The sequence below is a fragment of the Saimiri boliviensis genome, chromosome 4, assembly GCF_048565385.1.
Source record: "Saimiri boliviensis isolate mSaiBol1 chromosome 4, mSaiBol1.pri, whole genome shotgun sequence".
In the NCBI taxonomy this organism is placed as follows: Eukaryota; Metazoa; Chordata; class Mammalia; order Primates; family Cebidae; genus Saimiri; species Saimiri boliviensis.
In genome coordinates this window covers 132,391,480-132,409,523 of record NC_133452.1, presented here as the reverse complement: position 1 = coordinate 132,409,523, position 18,044 = coordinate 132,391,480, and the positions used below count along the sequence as shown (strand labels likewise).

At 45.2% G+C, this 18,044-nt stretch overlaps 1 protein-coding gene across 1 annotated transcript in view; it reads right to left on the bottom strand.

Annotated features, from left to right (window-relative positions):
• The window catches only part of LOC101040877 (class I histocompatibility antigen, B alpha chain-like), a 361,503-nt gene that overhangs the window by 204,986 nt on the left and 138,473 nt on the right, over positions 1–18,044 (bottom strand). The gene's annotated exons all lie outside the window — the stretch shown is intronic.

Here is an 18,044-nt window from a genome sequence, read left to right as displayed (position 1 = left end):
TGTAAGTTTTCCAACCCACGGGACAAAGTTCCAAGAATAGTTTTGAATATGTTCTAAATTTGTAAACTTTTCTCAAATAATATGAGTTTTTTGTGATTTTTTTTTTAAGCTCATCATCTATCCTTAGTGTTAGTGTATTTTACTAATGGCCCAAGACAATTCTTATTCTTTTAAAGTGGCCCTGGGGAAGCCAAAAGATTGGACGCCCCTGCACTAATGAATTTTTGTATTTTTGTGGCTTCAGTTGTGTCTCCTTTTATTTCTGATTTTATTGATTTAGATTTTTCTCGTTTTCCTTAGTCTAGCTAAAGCTTTGTCCATTTGGTTTATCTTTTCCAAAAAATCAACTTTATGTTTCCTTAATCTGCATTTTTAGTCGCAATTTTATTTCCTTCTGTTCTGATATTTATTATTTCCTTCTACTAAATTCGGGGTGGATTTGTTCTTATTTTTGTAGTTCCTTGTGGTGCATTGTCCAATTGTTTATTTGAAGTCGTTCTTTTCTGATGTAGGTGTTTATTTCTATAAACTTCCCCTTAGTGCTGCCTTTGCTGTATCCCGTAGAGTTGGTATGTTGTATTTCCATTTTCGTTTAAGAAATTTTACTTTTTTTTTTTTTTTTTTTGAGACAGAGTTTCGCCCTTGTTACCCAGGCTGGAGTGCAATGGCGCAATCTCGGCTCACCGCAACTTCCGCCTCCTGGGCTCAGGCAATTCTCCTGCCTCAGCCTCCTGAGTAGCTGGGATTACAGGCACGTGCCACCATGCCCAGCTAATTTTCTGCACTTTTAGTAGAGACGGGGTTTCACCATGTTGACCAGGATGGTCTCGATCTCTCGACCTCGTGATCCACCCGCCTCGGCCTCCCAGAAATTTTACTTTTTTAAAAATATCTACCTTCACTTACTAGTCATTCAAGAGCATTTTCTTTTTTTTTTTTTTTTTTTTTTTTTTTTTTTTTTTTTTTTGAGACAGAGTCTCGCTCTGTTGTTCAGGCGGGAGTGGAGTGCAGTGGCATGCTCTCGGCTCCCCACAACCCCGGCCTCCCAGGTTCAAGTGATTCTTCTGCCTGAGCCATCCGAGTAGCTGGGATTGCAGTCCTGTGGCACCACGCCTGGCTATTTTTTGTATTTTTAGTAGATGCGGGGTTTCACCATATTGGTGAGGCTGGTCTCAAACTCCTGACCTCGTGATTCGCCTGCCTCGGCCTCCCAAAGTTCTAGGATTACAAGCATGAGTCACCGATTACTGGCCGAGCATCTTTGTTTAATTTCCATGTGTTTGTGTACCGTGTGAGGTTTCTAGACGTGGACACAGGGAGGCCCGGGCCCGAGGCACGGCTGGCCAGAGGCCTCGAGTCAGCCCTTCTTCCTGCACCGCCTCCTCCTCCCAGGGAAGCTCCGCGCGTGTCCTCAAAGCAGACAGTGGCTTCCAAACAGACCTCCACCCCCGACTGGGGGCTCCTGGGGTCGCCAGGCACCAAGGGCCGCACCCGCGCAGACCCGGTCTCTCCTCCAGGCTCCACTGGGCCTGGAGAGCGGCAAACACTCGGCTCTGAGGGAGTCCCCGGCCGGCGCTGCCAACTCGGACAGCCTTCCTGGCCCACCCGGGAGCTGAGTTTCAAGGCTTCCCGGAGAGGCCAGTGCGAATTCGGAGCGGAGGGTTTCTCGGGTCGCGAACTCCGGAGAGAAGCAGCCCGGGTTCCGGGAGCCCGGGGCCTCCGCGGGGCGGGAGGGAGCGCGCTCGGATCTTGCAGCTGCTACAGCCTCGCGGGGTCCTCCAGGAGTACAAGCCTCGAACACCTGGTGGCAGCTCTGCAGGACTAAAGCGGCGGTTTCTCTTCCAGGGCTGCGGATTGCGGTTTCATCTTGGTGGACCGAGGGGCTTCTTTCTTCCTCTTCTGGAGGAGTCAGTGGTTAGAGTTGAATTCCGGGGTTAGAGTCCACTTTGTGGTTAGAAGACGACTCTGGGCCGGGCGCAGTGGCTCTAGCCTGTTATCCCAGCACTTTGGGAGGCCGAGGCGGGTGGATCACGAGGTCAGCATATCGAGACCATCCTGGTCAACGTGGTGAATTCCCGTCTCTACTAAAAATACAAAAATTAGCTGGGCATGGTGGCGCGTGCCTGTAATCCCAGCTACTCCTACTCGGGAGGCTGAGGCAGGAGAATTGCCTGAACCCAGGAAGCGGAGGTTGCGGTGAGCTGAGATAGCGCCATTGCACTCCAGCCTGGGTAACAAGAGTGAAACTCCGTCTCAAAAAAAAAAAAAAAAAAAAAAAAGAGAAGACGACTCTGGTGTCCAACCCCAACCCCTTTGGAGATCGCAGCCCTGTTCCCCGTCTGTCCCAGCTCATCAGAAAGGGCTCGGTGGCTCCCTCCAGAGGAGACTGGACGAGGTTGCCAAAGCGGCTGTGTCAAAAGCGTTGCCCTGTCGGATGGAGCGGTGTTAACGATGAACCTGAGCCTGGTATCAGCATCTGGGGGTGTGGAGTTTGGGAGGAAAAGCCGGGGTCCCACAGCGTGGGGAAGGGGATGCATGGTCAAACCAGACTGGGCAGAGCCCTCAGTATTTAGAGATCTCGAGCTGGGATGGAAACACTGAGCGGTGGGCTCTGGGAGCAAACTCCTTTCCGCATGACCTCCTGTCAGGTTAGGCTGCGGTTTCTCATCTGCAGGCACAGGTCACTGACTGCCCTTCAGCATCGCCCATCCGTCCATCTCTTCTCCTGACCCCAGTTCATTACAGGAGAGGGAACTGGGTGCTGGAGAGTGGGGAATCCAGGAGTCAGAGGGCTCACACCTGGGTAAAGAGTACTGAAAACAGGTTCCAGGGATGACAGTTGATTCTACCGCACTGGGTCTGTTTTTATTATGAAGTTTCCCTTCTTCTCCCTTTACTTCCAATGATAAAGTATAACACGTTTTAAGGTCCTTAAAACATGTAACCCTTTTCACTCAGTAACAATACTAACCCTTAAGTGTCCGTTCTCTAGTCAAGGATTATACGTCTCTCTCCTACCCCCACCAGTGCTGGGTCTGGTCTACCCGCCCACATTGTCACCTCCGCCCCACCCCAGCACCTTTCCCTGTAATTTCTTCCTTTTTCTCTATGCTTTCCCATTATGTTTGCACTTACTGTGAAATAAGGAATAGCTTCCCAGTTCTGGTTGTGTCTTCCTACCCTTAGGAGATTTCTCGCTCTGCACTGAGAATCTCACTGGGCACCTCCTTCCTTGCCAGAAGATTCAGCTGCGGATGCCCTGGGCTCACTGAGCTCCAAAATACTGCATTGCTCCACGAGAATGCATTTTTTTTCCCTGTTTCCAGACAGGCTGGAAACTTGCAGGACAGTGTAAGGGCCTCGAGGTACCTCCTGGGTGCAAAAGGAGTAAGCTGCCCCTATCTGCTTGGTGACAGGCATCATTTGGTCGGGAATCTCTGCAGAGCAGAGGGAACCTCAGATCACTAGGGAGGAGCGGCACAAGAGCCCTGGGCCGTCTCTGGCCTGGAGACTCCTTCCCTGGGTCTGATGTATGGACACCTTCTCTTTAGTAGAACCAGCAAAAAGAACAAGTCATTTTCTTTCTGCAATTCTCTCAAGACACTCTTACCCCTAGGCTTCCCAGGGCTCAGAGATGACCTCCCTGGAACATAGTCATCTGGGGAAACCAAAAAGTCTCTTAGGCTCTGTCCTCCCAGGAAGCGATCTGCACCTACCCCACAGAGGGTTGCAGACACTTTGGAGCCAGATATGGATAAAAAAAAAAAAATGACTGATTTTACCCATAATCAGTATAAATTTTATTACCCCTCTCTGCAATTGATAGAAGTAAAGAAAGTGTCAGGAGAGACAGAATCTCAACCACCCTCATCTAATTTTCATTTATGCACCATTACTTCCAGGAATGGAAATTGGAACTCTTTTCTTCCCCTGTGCGTGAGGTAGATGCACCATGCAATTCCAGGGCAATGTGCTGAGCTGGAAGACAGGATTCAATTAACTTAGCATAAAAATCATCAGAGTGTACTCTCTGACTGCAATAATGTTACACTAGAAATCAATACACAGAAGATATTTTGGAAACCCAGTTATGTGGAATGAAGTAACATGTTGATATGTAAATTAAGGGCCAAAGACAAAATCACCAGGGAAATAAGAAAATATTTTGGGAGAATGCTGGGAAGATGGCCGCCTAAGAACAGCTCAGGACTTCAGCTCCCAGTGAAAGTACAGAGGGTGAGTGGATGCCGCATTTCCAGACGAACTCTTATTGCCCACAGACCAGGAGATACCCAGGCAGAGAGGTCGCCAGCGTCGCAGTCCCGGCCGGTGCGGCTGTTTTGGCCACGGCGGGGCTGATTCTGCCCGCCCGGCTGCTGTGACCACTCCCTGTTGCTGCGGTTCTCCGTACAAAAGCCACTGGTCTGGGAGCCCTCTTAGCTGGCGAGCAGAGCCCTGAGACGGCAGAATAGCCCATTCATCTGAAATAGCGAGTCAGGCCAGGAGATTCCTAGGCAAAAAATCCGCCAGGAGCCGGCACCACAGTTCGAGCCGACTCCATGAGTCGCAGCACGGGAGATCCCGGCGCCTTTTCAACAAGCGACCGGAACGCGGGGTCGTTCAACTTAAAAGAAAAGACTCTGAGTCAGGGAGCCAGGTGATCAGGCTCGGTTGGTCCCACCCCTCCACCCCCAACAACAACGAAAACAAAAACAGTAATTGGAAACCCTCTGGGTTGAGCCCTTCAAACCAAGCACAGCTGAACCGGGACGGTCCGGCTCCGTGGGGGAGGGGCTTCCGCCATTACTGAGACTCTCCACTGCTACGGAGGCAGGCCACCATCACCTAGGCAACCCGCTGTTGCCAAGGCAACCTGCCACAACAGAGAGAGTCCGCCATAACAGAGGTGGGGCCACCATTGCTGAGACAGTTCTAACTACGTCCATATAAAAAGGACTACAGGGAAGAGCTCAGGGCAGCTGGGCGGAGCCCACAGCAGCTCAGCAAAGCCCCTGCGGGCAGGCAGAGGCTAGGCGTGCTGCTAGCTGGGCGGGTCCGACCTGAAAGAAAAATCAAAAAAGGCAGTAGTGCAACGGAAACTCATAAAGCTCCAACTCGCTGGGACAGAGACAGACAACAGGTGGATAAACCCACAAAAATGGGAAGAAACCAGTGCAAAAAGGATGAAAACTCCCGAAACCAGAACACCTCTCCTCCTAAAAGTGATCACAACTCCTCACCAGCAAGGGAACCAGACCGGATGGAGAAGGAAGGTGATGAAATGACAGAATCAGACTTCAGAAGGTGGGTAGTAAGAAACTACAATGAGCTAAAAGAACATGTTCTAACCCAACGCAAAGAAAATAGGAACCTTGAAAAAAGATTGGACGAACTGCTGACGAGAATGGACAGCATAGAGAGGAGTATAAGTGAATTGATGGAGCTGAAAAACGCAACACGAGAACTTCGTGAAGCATGCACAAGCTTCAACAGCCGAATTGACTAAGCAGAAGAAAGGATATCAGAGGTCGAAGATCAACTCAATGAAATAAAAAGAGAAGGCAAGAACAGAGAAAAAAGTGCAAAAAGGAATGAACAAAATCTTCAAGAAATGTGGGACTATGTGAAAAGACCTAATCTACGTCTGATAGGTGTACCTGAATGTGATGAAGAGAATGAATCCAAGCTGGAAAATACTCTTCAGGATATTATCCAGGAAAACTTCCCTAACCTAGCAAGGCAGACCAATATTCAAATCCAGGAAATACAGAGAACACCACAAAGATATTCCTCAAGAAGAGCAACCCCAAGGCACACAAACGTCAGATTCACCAGGGTTGAAATGAAAGAGAAAATGCTAAGGGCAGCCAGAGAGAAAGGTCGGGTTACCCACAAAGGGAAGCCCATTAGACTCACAGCAGATCTCTCAGCAGAAACCCTACAAGCCAGAAGAGATTGGGGGCCAATATTCAACATCCTTAAAGAAAAGAACTTTCAACCCAGAATCTCCTATCCAGCCAAACTCAGCTTCATAAGTGAAGGAAAAATAAAATCCTTTGTGAACAAGCAAGCACTCAGAGATTTCATCACCACCAAACCTGCTCTACAAGAACTCCTGAAAGAGGCTCTACACATATAAAAGAACAACCAGTACCAGCCACTCCAAAAACACACCAAATGGTAAAAGAGCATCAACACAATCAAGAATCTGCATCAAATAACCAACAAAACAGCCAGGTAACATCAAAATGACAGCATCAAATTCACACATAACAATACTATCCCTAAATGTCAATGGACTAAATGCCCCAATCAAAAGACACAGACTGGCAAATTGGATAAAAAGCCAAAACCCATCAGTGTGCTGTATCCAGGAAACCCATCTTACATGCAAGGATACACAAAGGCTCAAAATAAAGGGATGGAGGAAGATCTACCAAGCAAATGGAGAGCAAAAAAAGGCAGGAGTTGCAATTCTCATCTCTGATAAAATAGACTTTAAAGCAACAAAGATCAAAAGAGACAAAGAAGGACATTACATAATGGTAAAAGGATCACTGCAACAAGAAGAGCTAATGATCCTAAATATATACGCACCCAATACAGGAGCACCCAGATACATAAGGCAAGTGCTTAATGACTTACAAAGAGACTTAGACACCCACACAATAATAGTGGGAGACTTTAACACCCCATTGTCAATATTAGACAGATCATCCAGACAGAAAATCAACAAGGATATCCAGGACCTGAATACACACCTGGAACAAGCAAACCTAATAGACATTTACAGAACTCTCCACCCCAAATCCACAGAATATACATTCTTCTCAGCACCACATCACACCTACTCTAAAATTGACCACATAATTGGCAATAAATCACTCCTCAGCAAATGCAAAAGAACAGAAATCATAACAAACAGTCTCTCAGACCACAGTGCAATCGAGTTAGAACTCAGAATGCAGAAACTAACTCAAAACCGCACAGCTTCATGGAAACTGAACAACTTGCTCTTGAATGTTGACTGGATAAACAATGAAATGAAGGCAGAAATAAAGATGTTCTTCGAAACCAATGAGAACGAAGACACAACATACCAGAATCTCTGGGACACATTTAAAGCAGTCTCTAGAGGAAAATATATAGCAATGAGTGCCCTCATGAGAAGAAAGGAGAGATCTAAAATTGACACCCTATCATCAAAATTGAAAGAGCTAGAGGAGCAAGATCAAAAAAACTCAAAACCTAGCAGAAGACAGGAAATAACTAAGATCAGAGCAGAACTGAAGGAAATAGAGACACAAAAAACTCTTCAAAAACTCAATAAATCCAGAAGCTGGTTTTTTGAAAAGATCAACAAAATAGACAGACCACTAGCCAGATTAATAAAAAAGAAAAGAGAGAATAACCAAATTGATGCAATAAAAAACGATAAAGGTGATATCACCACAGATTCCACAGAAATCCAAACCATCATCAGAGATTATTACAAACAACTCTATGCACATAAACTAGTAAACCTGGAAGAAATGGATAAATTCCTGCACACCTGCATCCTCCCAAGCCTAAACCTGGAAGAAGCCGAAACCCTGAATAGACCAATAACATGGTCTGAAGTCGAGGCAGCAATAAAGAGCCTACCACCCAAAAAAAGCCCAGGTCCAGATGGGTTCACAGCTGAATTCTACCAGACATACAAGGAGGAACTGATACCATTCCTTCTGAAACTATTCCAGACAATCCAAAAAGAGGGAATCCTTCCCAAATCATTTTACGAGACAAACATCATCCTGATACCAAAACCCGGCAGAGACTCAACAAGAAAAGAAAATTTCAGGCCAATATCCATGATGAACATAGATGCAAAAATCTTCAATAAAATACTGGCAAACCGACTGCAACAGCATATCAAAAAGCTCATCCACCATGATCAAGTAGGATTCATCCCGGGGATGCAAGGCTGGTTCAACATACGCAAGTCCATAAACGTAATTCACCACATAAACAGAACCAAAGACAAAAACCACATGATTATCTCGATTGATGCAGAGAAGGCTTTTGACAAAATTCAACAACCCTTTATGCTAAAAGCCCTCAATAAACTAGGTATTGACGGAACGTATCTCAAAACAATAAAAGCTATTTACGACAAACCAACAGCCAATATCATACTGAATGGGCAAAAACTGGAAGCATTCCCTTTGAAATCTGGCACTAGACAAGGATGCCCTCTCTCACCACTCCTATTCAATATAGTACTGGAAGTTCTAGCCAGAGCAATCAGGCAAGAAAAAGAAATAAAGGGTATCCAAATTGGAAAGGAGGAAATCAAATTGTCTCTATTTGCAGATGACATGATTGTATATCTGGAAGACCCCATCATCTCAGCCCAAAATCTCCTGAAACTGATAAACAACTTCAGCAAAGTCTCAGGATACAAAATCAATGTGCAAAAATCACAAGCATTCCTATACACCAGTAATAGACTTCAAGAGAGCCAAATCAAGAATGAACTGCCATTCACAATTGCTACAAAGAGAATAAAGTACCTAGGAATACAACTAACAAGGAACGTAAAGGACCTCTTCAAGGAGAACTACAAGCCATTGCTCAACGAAATAAGAGAGGATACAAACAGATGGAGAAACATTCCATGTTCATGGTTAGGAAGAATCAACATCGTGAAAATGGCCATACTGCCCAAAGTAATTTACAGATTCAACGCTATTCCCATCAAGCTACCAATGACCTTCTTCACAGAACTGGAAAAAAACACCTTAAACTTCATATGGAACCAAAAGAGAGCCCGCATAGCCAAGTCAATTCTAAGCAAAAAGAACAAAGCAGGAGGCATCACACTACCGGACTTCAAACTATACTACAAGGCTACAGTAATCAAAACAGCATGGTACTGGTACCAAAAAAGAGATATAGACCAATGGAACAGAACAGAGGCCTCAGAGGAAATACAACATACCCACAACCATCTGATCTTCGACAAACCTGACAAAAACAAGCAATGGGGAAAGGACTCCCTGTTTAATAAATGGTGTTGGGAAAACTGACTAGCCATGTGCAGAAAGCAGAAACAGGACCCCTTTCTGACACCTTACAGCAAAATTAACTCCAGATGGATTAAAGACTTAAACATCAGACCTAACACCATAAAAACCTTAGAAGAAAATCTAGGCAAAACCATTCAGGACATAGGTGTAGGCAAGGACTTCATGACCAAAACGCCAAAAGCAATGGCAACAAAAGCCAAAATAGACAAATGGGACCTAATCAAACTCCACAGCTTCTGCACGGCAAAAGAAACAGTCAGTAGAGTGAATCGGCAACCAACAGAATGGGAAAAAATTTTTGCAGTCTACCCATCTGACAAGGGGCTGATATCCAGAATTTACAAAGAACTAAAGCAGATCTACAAGAAAAAAACAAACAAGCCCATTCAAAAATGGGCGAAAGATATGAACAGATAATTTACAAAAGAAGACATACAGGAGGCCAACAAACATATGAAAAAATGCTCATCATCACTGGCCATCAGAGAAATGCAAATCAAAACCACATTGAGATACCATCTCACACCAGTTAGAATGGCGATCATTAAAAAATCGGGAAACAACAGATGCTGGAGAGGATGTGGAGAAATAGGAACACTTTTACACTGTTGGTGGGAATGTAAATTAATTCAACCATTGTGGAAGACAGTGTGGCGATTCCTCAAGGACCTAAAAATAGAAATCCCATTTGACCCAGCAATCCCATTACTGGGTATATATCCAAAGGATTATAAATCATTCTACTACAAGGACACATGCACACGAATGTTCATTGCAGCACTGTTTACAATAGCAAAGACCTGGAACCAACCCAAATGCCCAACGATGATAGACTGGATAGGGAAAATGTGGTATATATACACCATGGAATATTATGCAGCCATCAAAAACGATGAGTTCACATCCTTTGTAGGGACATGGATGAACCTGGAAACCACCATTCTCAGCAAACTGACACAAGAGCAGAAAATCAAACACCGTATATTCTCGCTCATAGGCGGGTGTTGAACAATGAGAACACATGGTCACAGGGAGGGGAGCACTACACACTGGGGTCCATTGGGGGGAAATGGGGGAGGGGCGGGGGGTGGGGAGGTGGGAAGAGATAGCATGGGGAGAAATGACAGATACAGGTGAGGGGACGGAAGGCAGCAAAGCACACTGCCATATGTGTACCTATGCAACAATCTTGCATGTTCATCACATGTACCCCAAAACCTAAAATGCAAAAAAAAAAAAAAAGAAAAAAAGAAAATATTTTGAATTGAATAATCACAAAACAAGATATCCAAATCTGTGAGATGCAGCTAAAGCAGTGCTCTGAGGGAAACATGAAGCCTAAGTGCTTAAATTAGAAATGAGGAAAGACGTAAAATCAGTTCCACCCTGGAAAACCTGAAAAAGAAGAGCAAAATAATGCAAAAAGTAAGTCAAAGAAGAAAATCCTAAAGAGAAGAAGTCAAATAAATAAAGTAGACATTAACAGAGAAAACAGAGGCAAATTTGAATCTTCATTAAACTGACAAACCTCTAGTTAGACTGATGAAGGAAAAAAGAGAGGACAAAAATTACGAGTATCTGGAATGTAAAAAGGATTATTACCGAAGATCCTACTTCCATTAAAAGAATAATAAGATAATATTTTATGTATTTTTTGCCAACTTCTGTGAAATGGACAAATGTACTAGAAATTAAAATAACCAAACTGAGAAAAGAAAAGAAGCATGGAAAAAAAGTTACAGGCTCTTTTTATTCAAGGCTAACAGTACAAAGATCTTTAATGAAAAATCACCAAAACAATCTTAGGCTACAAGGATAATTGAAAATCAAAACCAAACACAAACGAATAAGAAAGAAAAGAATCAAAAACCAATAGTACACCCCAAATAACATATATACGCAATACACAAAGATAACAATTTACATTTAAATTTTTTTCCAAGCACATTAGTATCAGAAACATAAATCTTAAAAATGTTTAAGATCTCTGAAATATAAGACACTGCAAACCAAGACAGACTGTGGAGTGTATAGAGGACCGACATACATATATCCCCTGTTCATGGAGAGCAAGACTGTACATAGTTAAAATGTGATACTCTCCAGACTACTCCAGAGATTCAAATACCAAACAGAATTCTAGGAGGCCTTTTGACAGAAATTAATGAACTGATGTACTGTGTATATGAAAACACAAAAAATATAGAATAACTCATGCAATGTATTTAAACATATTTTTTTAAAGATAAGAGTCCTTGCTATATTGCCCCAGACTGGCCTTCAACTCTTCCCACCTCAGCCTTTGAAGTAGCTGAGACTACCAGTGTGTTATAATATGCTGTACAATTGAGGTTTCTGGGATTAAGAATGCTCAGATACATATTTGGGTCCAATTTGTGTCTAAACAAGTATATGCCTGTCTGCCACATAGGAAGAAGGTACACAGGCTCGGGGGGCGGGAGCGGGGGAGGCGGGCACATTGGACCTCCGTGTGGGAAAGGTTAACAGTAGTAGCGTAAGGGATGTTTGAGAGATTGCTGACTGGCAAGTTCCCTCTGGGACTTTGCACACAGATGAGGCTGGTTTCTACCTTCATGAGTACATTCTCGGCTACTGGTCCTAGAAGAGCCATTTGGTTGGCTTATGTCCAGGAGAGATTCCAACCATCAGGGACTAGAGTAGCCACAAATATTCCCTGTTGGAGGGGGAGACATAACCAACAAGGGTTAGTGAGATTAGTCTCCCCTTGTATACGCTGGTAAGTTGTGTTTAGAATTCAAGTCAATTGGGCATCAGTTTCTAAGGACTGTGTAAGCCTTCTGATTGCTGAGAGATTTATGCTTCTATACAGCTAAGGCGTAGCCCTGGCTAGTTTAATAAGTTCATTCTTAACCTCTTGGATTTGTTTTGTTCAGGGCTGGTCTCGAACCCCCAAGCCGTCTGACATCCCATATTAGGTGTAAAACGTCCAGCAGTGGTCCCGACCCCATCTGTGGTATCCACGATTGGGCAATCAGATTTTTCCATTTTTCCTGTCCAACAGGTTTTTGAGTCCGGGCCTGTGCAGAGTTTAGGGCTGCCTCGCTGATAGCAGGTGGCCTTCATATAGGAGTAGGGGGTGAAAATGCCTTTGATTTTGCATGTTTCCAGGCATGATGGGTGCGAGTCAACTAGGATCCTGCAGGGAAGGAGGAGGGGAAGGAGCAAGGCTGATGGCAGAGGCATCCATGTAGGATGGGTGTAGATAGGATGGTTATTTAGACCATCCCCCCTTACTAAGTTTGTCATGAAGGACATCATGAACAAAACAGAAAGTAACATTCTACACTAGGCATGGGCAAGGAATATCCTTCAAGGGACGGCAACAGTGACAGCACAATAGCAGAACAGTAAGCACTGCCAGAATAGCACCAAGTACTAAAATTTCAGTCCACATCTGCTTATTCAGTGAAGACTCCTCAAGCTTCAGCTGTGCATTGACTAGTCAAGCTTCCCTTTGTGTGACTAGAGCAGAGCTTGACAAGTCCTCAGGACTCAGCTAGCTGGAGTGTGATTTTATAGGGCGCTGGGGGTCTGGATGTTCAGTCCAGAAGTCTGACGATGTGTCTGGGTGGGCCCCTTTGGCTCTGGAATGGTGAAGCCAAGGAACAATTCCTGTAACTTTGAGAGCAGTTGGAGTGACAAGGATTACAGTATGTGGCCCTGTCCAGACAGGTCGGAGGGGTTCCTCTTTCCAGTCCTTTACCCAGTCTTGGTCCCCAGGTTGGAAGGGATGCACCGGATTGGCTAGGGAGATGGGTGCTCTCTCCATTACAAACCAGTTGACCTGGGACAGTATTTTCCCCAATGCCTGTAACTGAGATGATGTCTATTTCTCCCAGCTGTCTGAGGTCTACCGGTACTTTGCTGACTAAGGGTGGGGGGTTCCTGAAGACAATCTTGAAGGGTGAGTGGCTTGTGGGTCCTGGTGTGCACCATGACTGTAGCAGGGCTGGGGGAGCATGTCTATCCAGGAAGCCGGAGTCTCTTGGCAGAGCTTCGCCAGCGTAGCCTTTAGGGTTCGATTTATGCGCTCCACTTTCCCTGAACGTTGTGGCCTATAGGCTGCATGAAGTTTCCACCTGATCTTGAGTGTGCTGGTGAGGGTTTGGATGATCTCTGCCACGAATGCTGGCCCATTGTCACTGTGTAAGGTGAGTGGAAACCCGTACCGGGGAACAATTTCTTGGAGTAAGATTTTCACTACTTCTCGGGCCCTTTCATTCTTTGTCAGGAGTGCCTCCGCCCAACCTGTGCATGTGCATACAAGGACCAGTAGGTCTTTGTACCCTTTACTGGGCTTGATTTCAGCGAAGTCCACCTCTATGTCTCCAAAGGGGTAGCTCCCCACCCGTTGCACCACTGGAATGGGTTTCAGTAGCTGTGTGGGGTTGTTCTTAGCACAGGTTAGGCACTGGTTGCTCACTGCTGCACAAAGTTTAGGGAGTGTGCAATGTAGTAACATCTACTGAGTAGGGTTCCCAGGGCAGTCTTGCCTAGGTAGGTGAGACTGTGGCACCGAGTAACGACAATGTGAGCCAGGTTTTTGAGCACCACAGGTCTGTTGTCAGGGAGTAGCCACCATCCCTCTGTGCTCTGGTTTGCCCCCTCCTGTTGCACCCATTTATTTTCCTTCTTGGAGTACTCTGGCTTTCCCAAATCCTTGAGGAGCCAAGGAGTGACTGTGAATAAGTGGGCAGGGATTTGCACTGGATCTTCCTGCCTTGCGGCTGCTTTAGCTTCTTGGTCGGCCGGTTTCCGTGGAGATGAGACCCGTTCCTCTTTGGTGGCCCTTACAATGCATAGTGGCTACCTCTTTGGGCTTCCAAACTGCTTCTAGCAATTTGAGAATTTCTTCCTTGTTTTTGATTTCCTTTCCCCCTGCTGTCAGCAGTCCTCTTTCCTTGTATATTGTCCTGTGTATGTGAACGGTTGCAAAGGCCCACTTGACAGCAGTGTAGACATTGGCCACTTTATTTTCTGCATGACACAGGGCCTGAATAAGGGCATATAATTCCACCCATTGCACTGACCAGACTATGGGCAACGTAGCCACCTCTATCACTTTGGTGGCAGTGGTGGCTGCATATCCCACATAACTTTCTTCATTTTGGACATAATTGCTCCCATGAGTGAAGAGGTTCAAATCTCCTTTTGAGATTGGAGAGTCTCTGAAGTCTGGCAAACCAGCAAAAAATTCATCCACCATTTCCTTTATAGTCGTGGTCCAGAGCTCCTTCTTCCATAGGCAGGAATGTGGCCAGGTTGAGGCCATGCACGGTTTCAATGGTGACCCACGGGTTCTCATAGCAGTCCTTGGTAGTGGGTTAGACGGACATTTGAGAGCCATCAGTGTCCCTGACTGTTCATGAGGGTGAACACCCAGTGGGACAATTTGATATTAACAGTCTGGCCCCAGGTTAGCTTGTCAGCTTCCTTCATCAGAATAACCATGGTGGCTAAGGCTCAGAGACAAGGGGGCCATCCTGATGCCACTGTATCTAGCTGTTTAGACAGATATGCTACTGGTCTGTGCCAAGGCCCAACAGTTTGGGTGAGGACCGTGAGTGCTGTTTTGTTCTCTTGGATGAATTAATTGAATTCCTGGGTAACATCTGGAAGTCCTAGCACCGGGGCACAGTGGAGCAGTGCTTTGATTTTCTGGTAAGCCATGTCTTGGTTATTACCCCACTCAAGGGGTGTATCTTCCAGCCCAGTTAGTGCCTCATAGAGGGATCTCTCTATGTCCAAGAAGCTGGGGATCCATATGTGACAGAAGCCTGCTGCTTCCAGAAACTCCCAAAGTTTTTGCTTGGTGTTGGGAGCAGGCATGGAGCAGATTACTTTTTTCCTCTCTGGTCCCAAGGACCAGTGGCCTTTGGTGATGACAAGTCCTAAGTGCCACACCTGTTGTCTACAAATTTGAGCCTTTTTCCATGAGACTTTGTATCCCGCCTCCACGAGGAGCTGCAGCAGTGCCTTGGCTCCTTCTCAGCAGCCCTCCCAGCTCCTGCTGGCGAGGAGGAGGTCGTCTGAGTCCTGCGACAGTGTGCAGTTGAGGTCCTCTGGTGGAAAGGCAGCTAGGTCTGTGGCAAGCACCTCGCTGAACAGTGTGGGAGAGTTTTTGAATCCTTGGGGTATACAAGTCCAGGTTAGTTGCGTCTTTCTTCATGTTCGAGGGTCTTCCCATTGGAAGGTGAAAAGTGGCTAGCTTTTTGATGCCAGTCATCGGCAGAAAAAGGCAACCTTCAAGTCCAAGCAAGTGAACCACTCAGCCTCAGAGGGGAGCTGACCCAAGAGAGTATATGGGTTAGGAACCACAGGGTGGAGGGTGATTGCAGCACTGTTAACTGCTCTCAAGTCCTGCACTGGGCCATATCCCCCACCGGGCTTTTTCACTGGCAATAAAGGGGTGTTCCAGGGAGACTGGCATTCAACCAGGATTCCTTCTTTTCTGAGCCATGAAATGTGTTCCTGAATTCCCAGCTGTGCCTCTTGAGGTATCAGGTATTGTCTCTGCCTAACAGGGAGGGCTCCAGGCCTTAGCCATTCCTGGGGGATTCTTTTCTGCCCAAACTACAGGGAAGGCATTTAGAAATTCTGGTGGGTTTTCTTCTAGTCTCTCGACAGTGTGCAACTTCCATTCATTTTCACATGGAAGAGTGACCACCAGGATCAGGCTCTTCTTGGGCTCACCCAAAGTCAGACTTACCCTCCTGGTTCAAAGGTAATCTGCATCCCCAGTATACTTAGCAGATCTCTCCCTAAGAGGGGAACAGAGCATTCCAGCAAGTAGAGGAACTCATGGCATATCTGGTGTCCCCCTAATTGACATATTTGGTTTTGGCAGAATAGCTGGGGCTCTACCTGGCTGCCTGTTGCTCCCATTATGGCAGCCTTCCTGTTGCCAAACAGGGCAACAGGGATGGTGACCAATGAATACTCTGTCCCGGTGTCTACCATAAAAGTTATTGGGTAGCTCCCAACTTTCATCTTGACCATGGACTCACAGAGGCCAAGTTTTATAGAGCCCGGCCTGTCCTAGTCTGAGTCTGATCTGGCCAAACTGTTCAGGTAGGCCACCTTAGGCTCTGGCTGTACTTTTTTTCTTTTTTGACTGCATTTTAGGTTTCAGGGTACATGTGAAGAACATGCACAATTGTTGCATAGGTACACACATGGCAGCGTGATTTGCTGCCTACCTCCCCTTCACCTATATCGGGCATTTCTCCCCCCATGCTCTCTTTCCCCAAATCCCCACCTCCGCTATCCCTCCCTTATTTCCCCCCAACAGGCCCCAGTGTGTGATGTTCCCCTCACTGTGTCCATGTGTTCTCATTGTTCAATACCTGCCTCTGAGTGAGAATATGCAGTGTTTGATTTTTGATTCTTGTGTCAGTTTGCTGAGAATGATGGTTTCCAGTTTCATCCATGTCCCTACAAAGGACACGAACTCATTGTTTTTGATGGCTGCATAATATTCCATGGTGTATATGTGCCACATTTTCCCTGTCCAGTCTATCATTGATGGACATTTGGCTTGGTTCCAGGTCTTTGCTATTGTAAACAGTGCTGCAATGAACATTCGTGTGCATGTGTCCTTATAGTAGAACGATTTATAATCCTTTGGATATATAGCAAGTACTGAGATTGCTGGGTCAAATGGAATTTCTGTTTCTAGGTCCTTGAGAAATCGCCACACTGTCTTCCACAATGGTTGAACTAATTTACACTCCCACCAACAGTGTAAAAGTATTGCTATTTCTCCACATCCTCTCCAACCTCTGTTGTCTCCAGATTTTTTAATGACCATCATTCTAACTGGTGTGAGATGGTATCTCAACATAGTTTTGATTTGCATTTTTCTAATGACCAGTGATAATGAGCATTTTTTCATATGTTTGTTGGTCTCATGTATGTCTTCTTTTGTAAAGTGTCTGTTCATATCCTTTGCCCACTTTTGAATGGGCTTGTTTGTTTTTTTCTTGTAGATCTGTTTTAGTTCTTTGTAAATTCTGGATATCAGCCCTTTGTCAGATGGGTAGACTGCAAAAATTTTTTCCCATTCTGTTGATTGCCAATTCATTCTCCTGACTGTTTTTTTTGCCGTGCAGAAGCTGTGGAGTTTGATTAGGTCCCATTTGTCTCTTTTGGCTTTTGTTGCCAATGCTTTTGGTGTTTTGGTCATGAAGTCCTTGCCTATGCCTATGTCCTGAATGGTTTTGCCTAGATTTTCTTCTAGGGTTTATATGGTGTTAGGTCGTATGTTTAAATAGTTAATCCAACTGGAGTTAATTTTAGTGTAAGGTGTCAGGAAGGGGTCCAGTTTCTGCTTTCTGCACATGGCTAGCCAGTTTTCCCAACACCATTTATTAAACAGGAAATCCTTTCCCCATTGCTTGCTTTCGTCAGGTTTGTCAAAGGTCGGGTGTTTGTGGATGTGTTGTATTGCCTCCAAGGCCTCTGTTGTGTTCCATTGGTCTATATCTTTGTTTTGGTACCAGTACCATGCTGTTTTGATTACTGTAGACTTATGGTATGGTTGAATTCTGGTAGTGTGATGCCTCCTACTTTGTGCTTTTTGCTTAGAATTGACTTGGCTATGTGGATTCTCTTTTGGTTCCATATGAAGTTTAAGGTGTTTTTTTCCAGTTCTGTGAGGAAGGTCATTGGTAGCTTGATGGGGATAGCATTGAATCTGTAAATTACTTTGGGCAGTATGGCCATTTTCACAATATTGATTCTTCCTAACTATGAACATGGAATGTTTCTCCATCTGTTTGTGTCCTCTCTTATTTTGTTGAGCAGTGGTTTGTAGTTCTCCTTGAAAAGTTCTTTTATCTTCCTTGTTAGTTGTTTTCCTAGGTATTTTATTCTTTTTGTAGCAATTGTGAATGCCAGTTCATTCTTGATTTGGCTCTTTTTAAGTCTGTTATT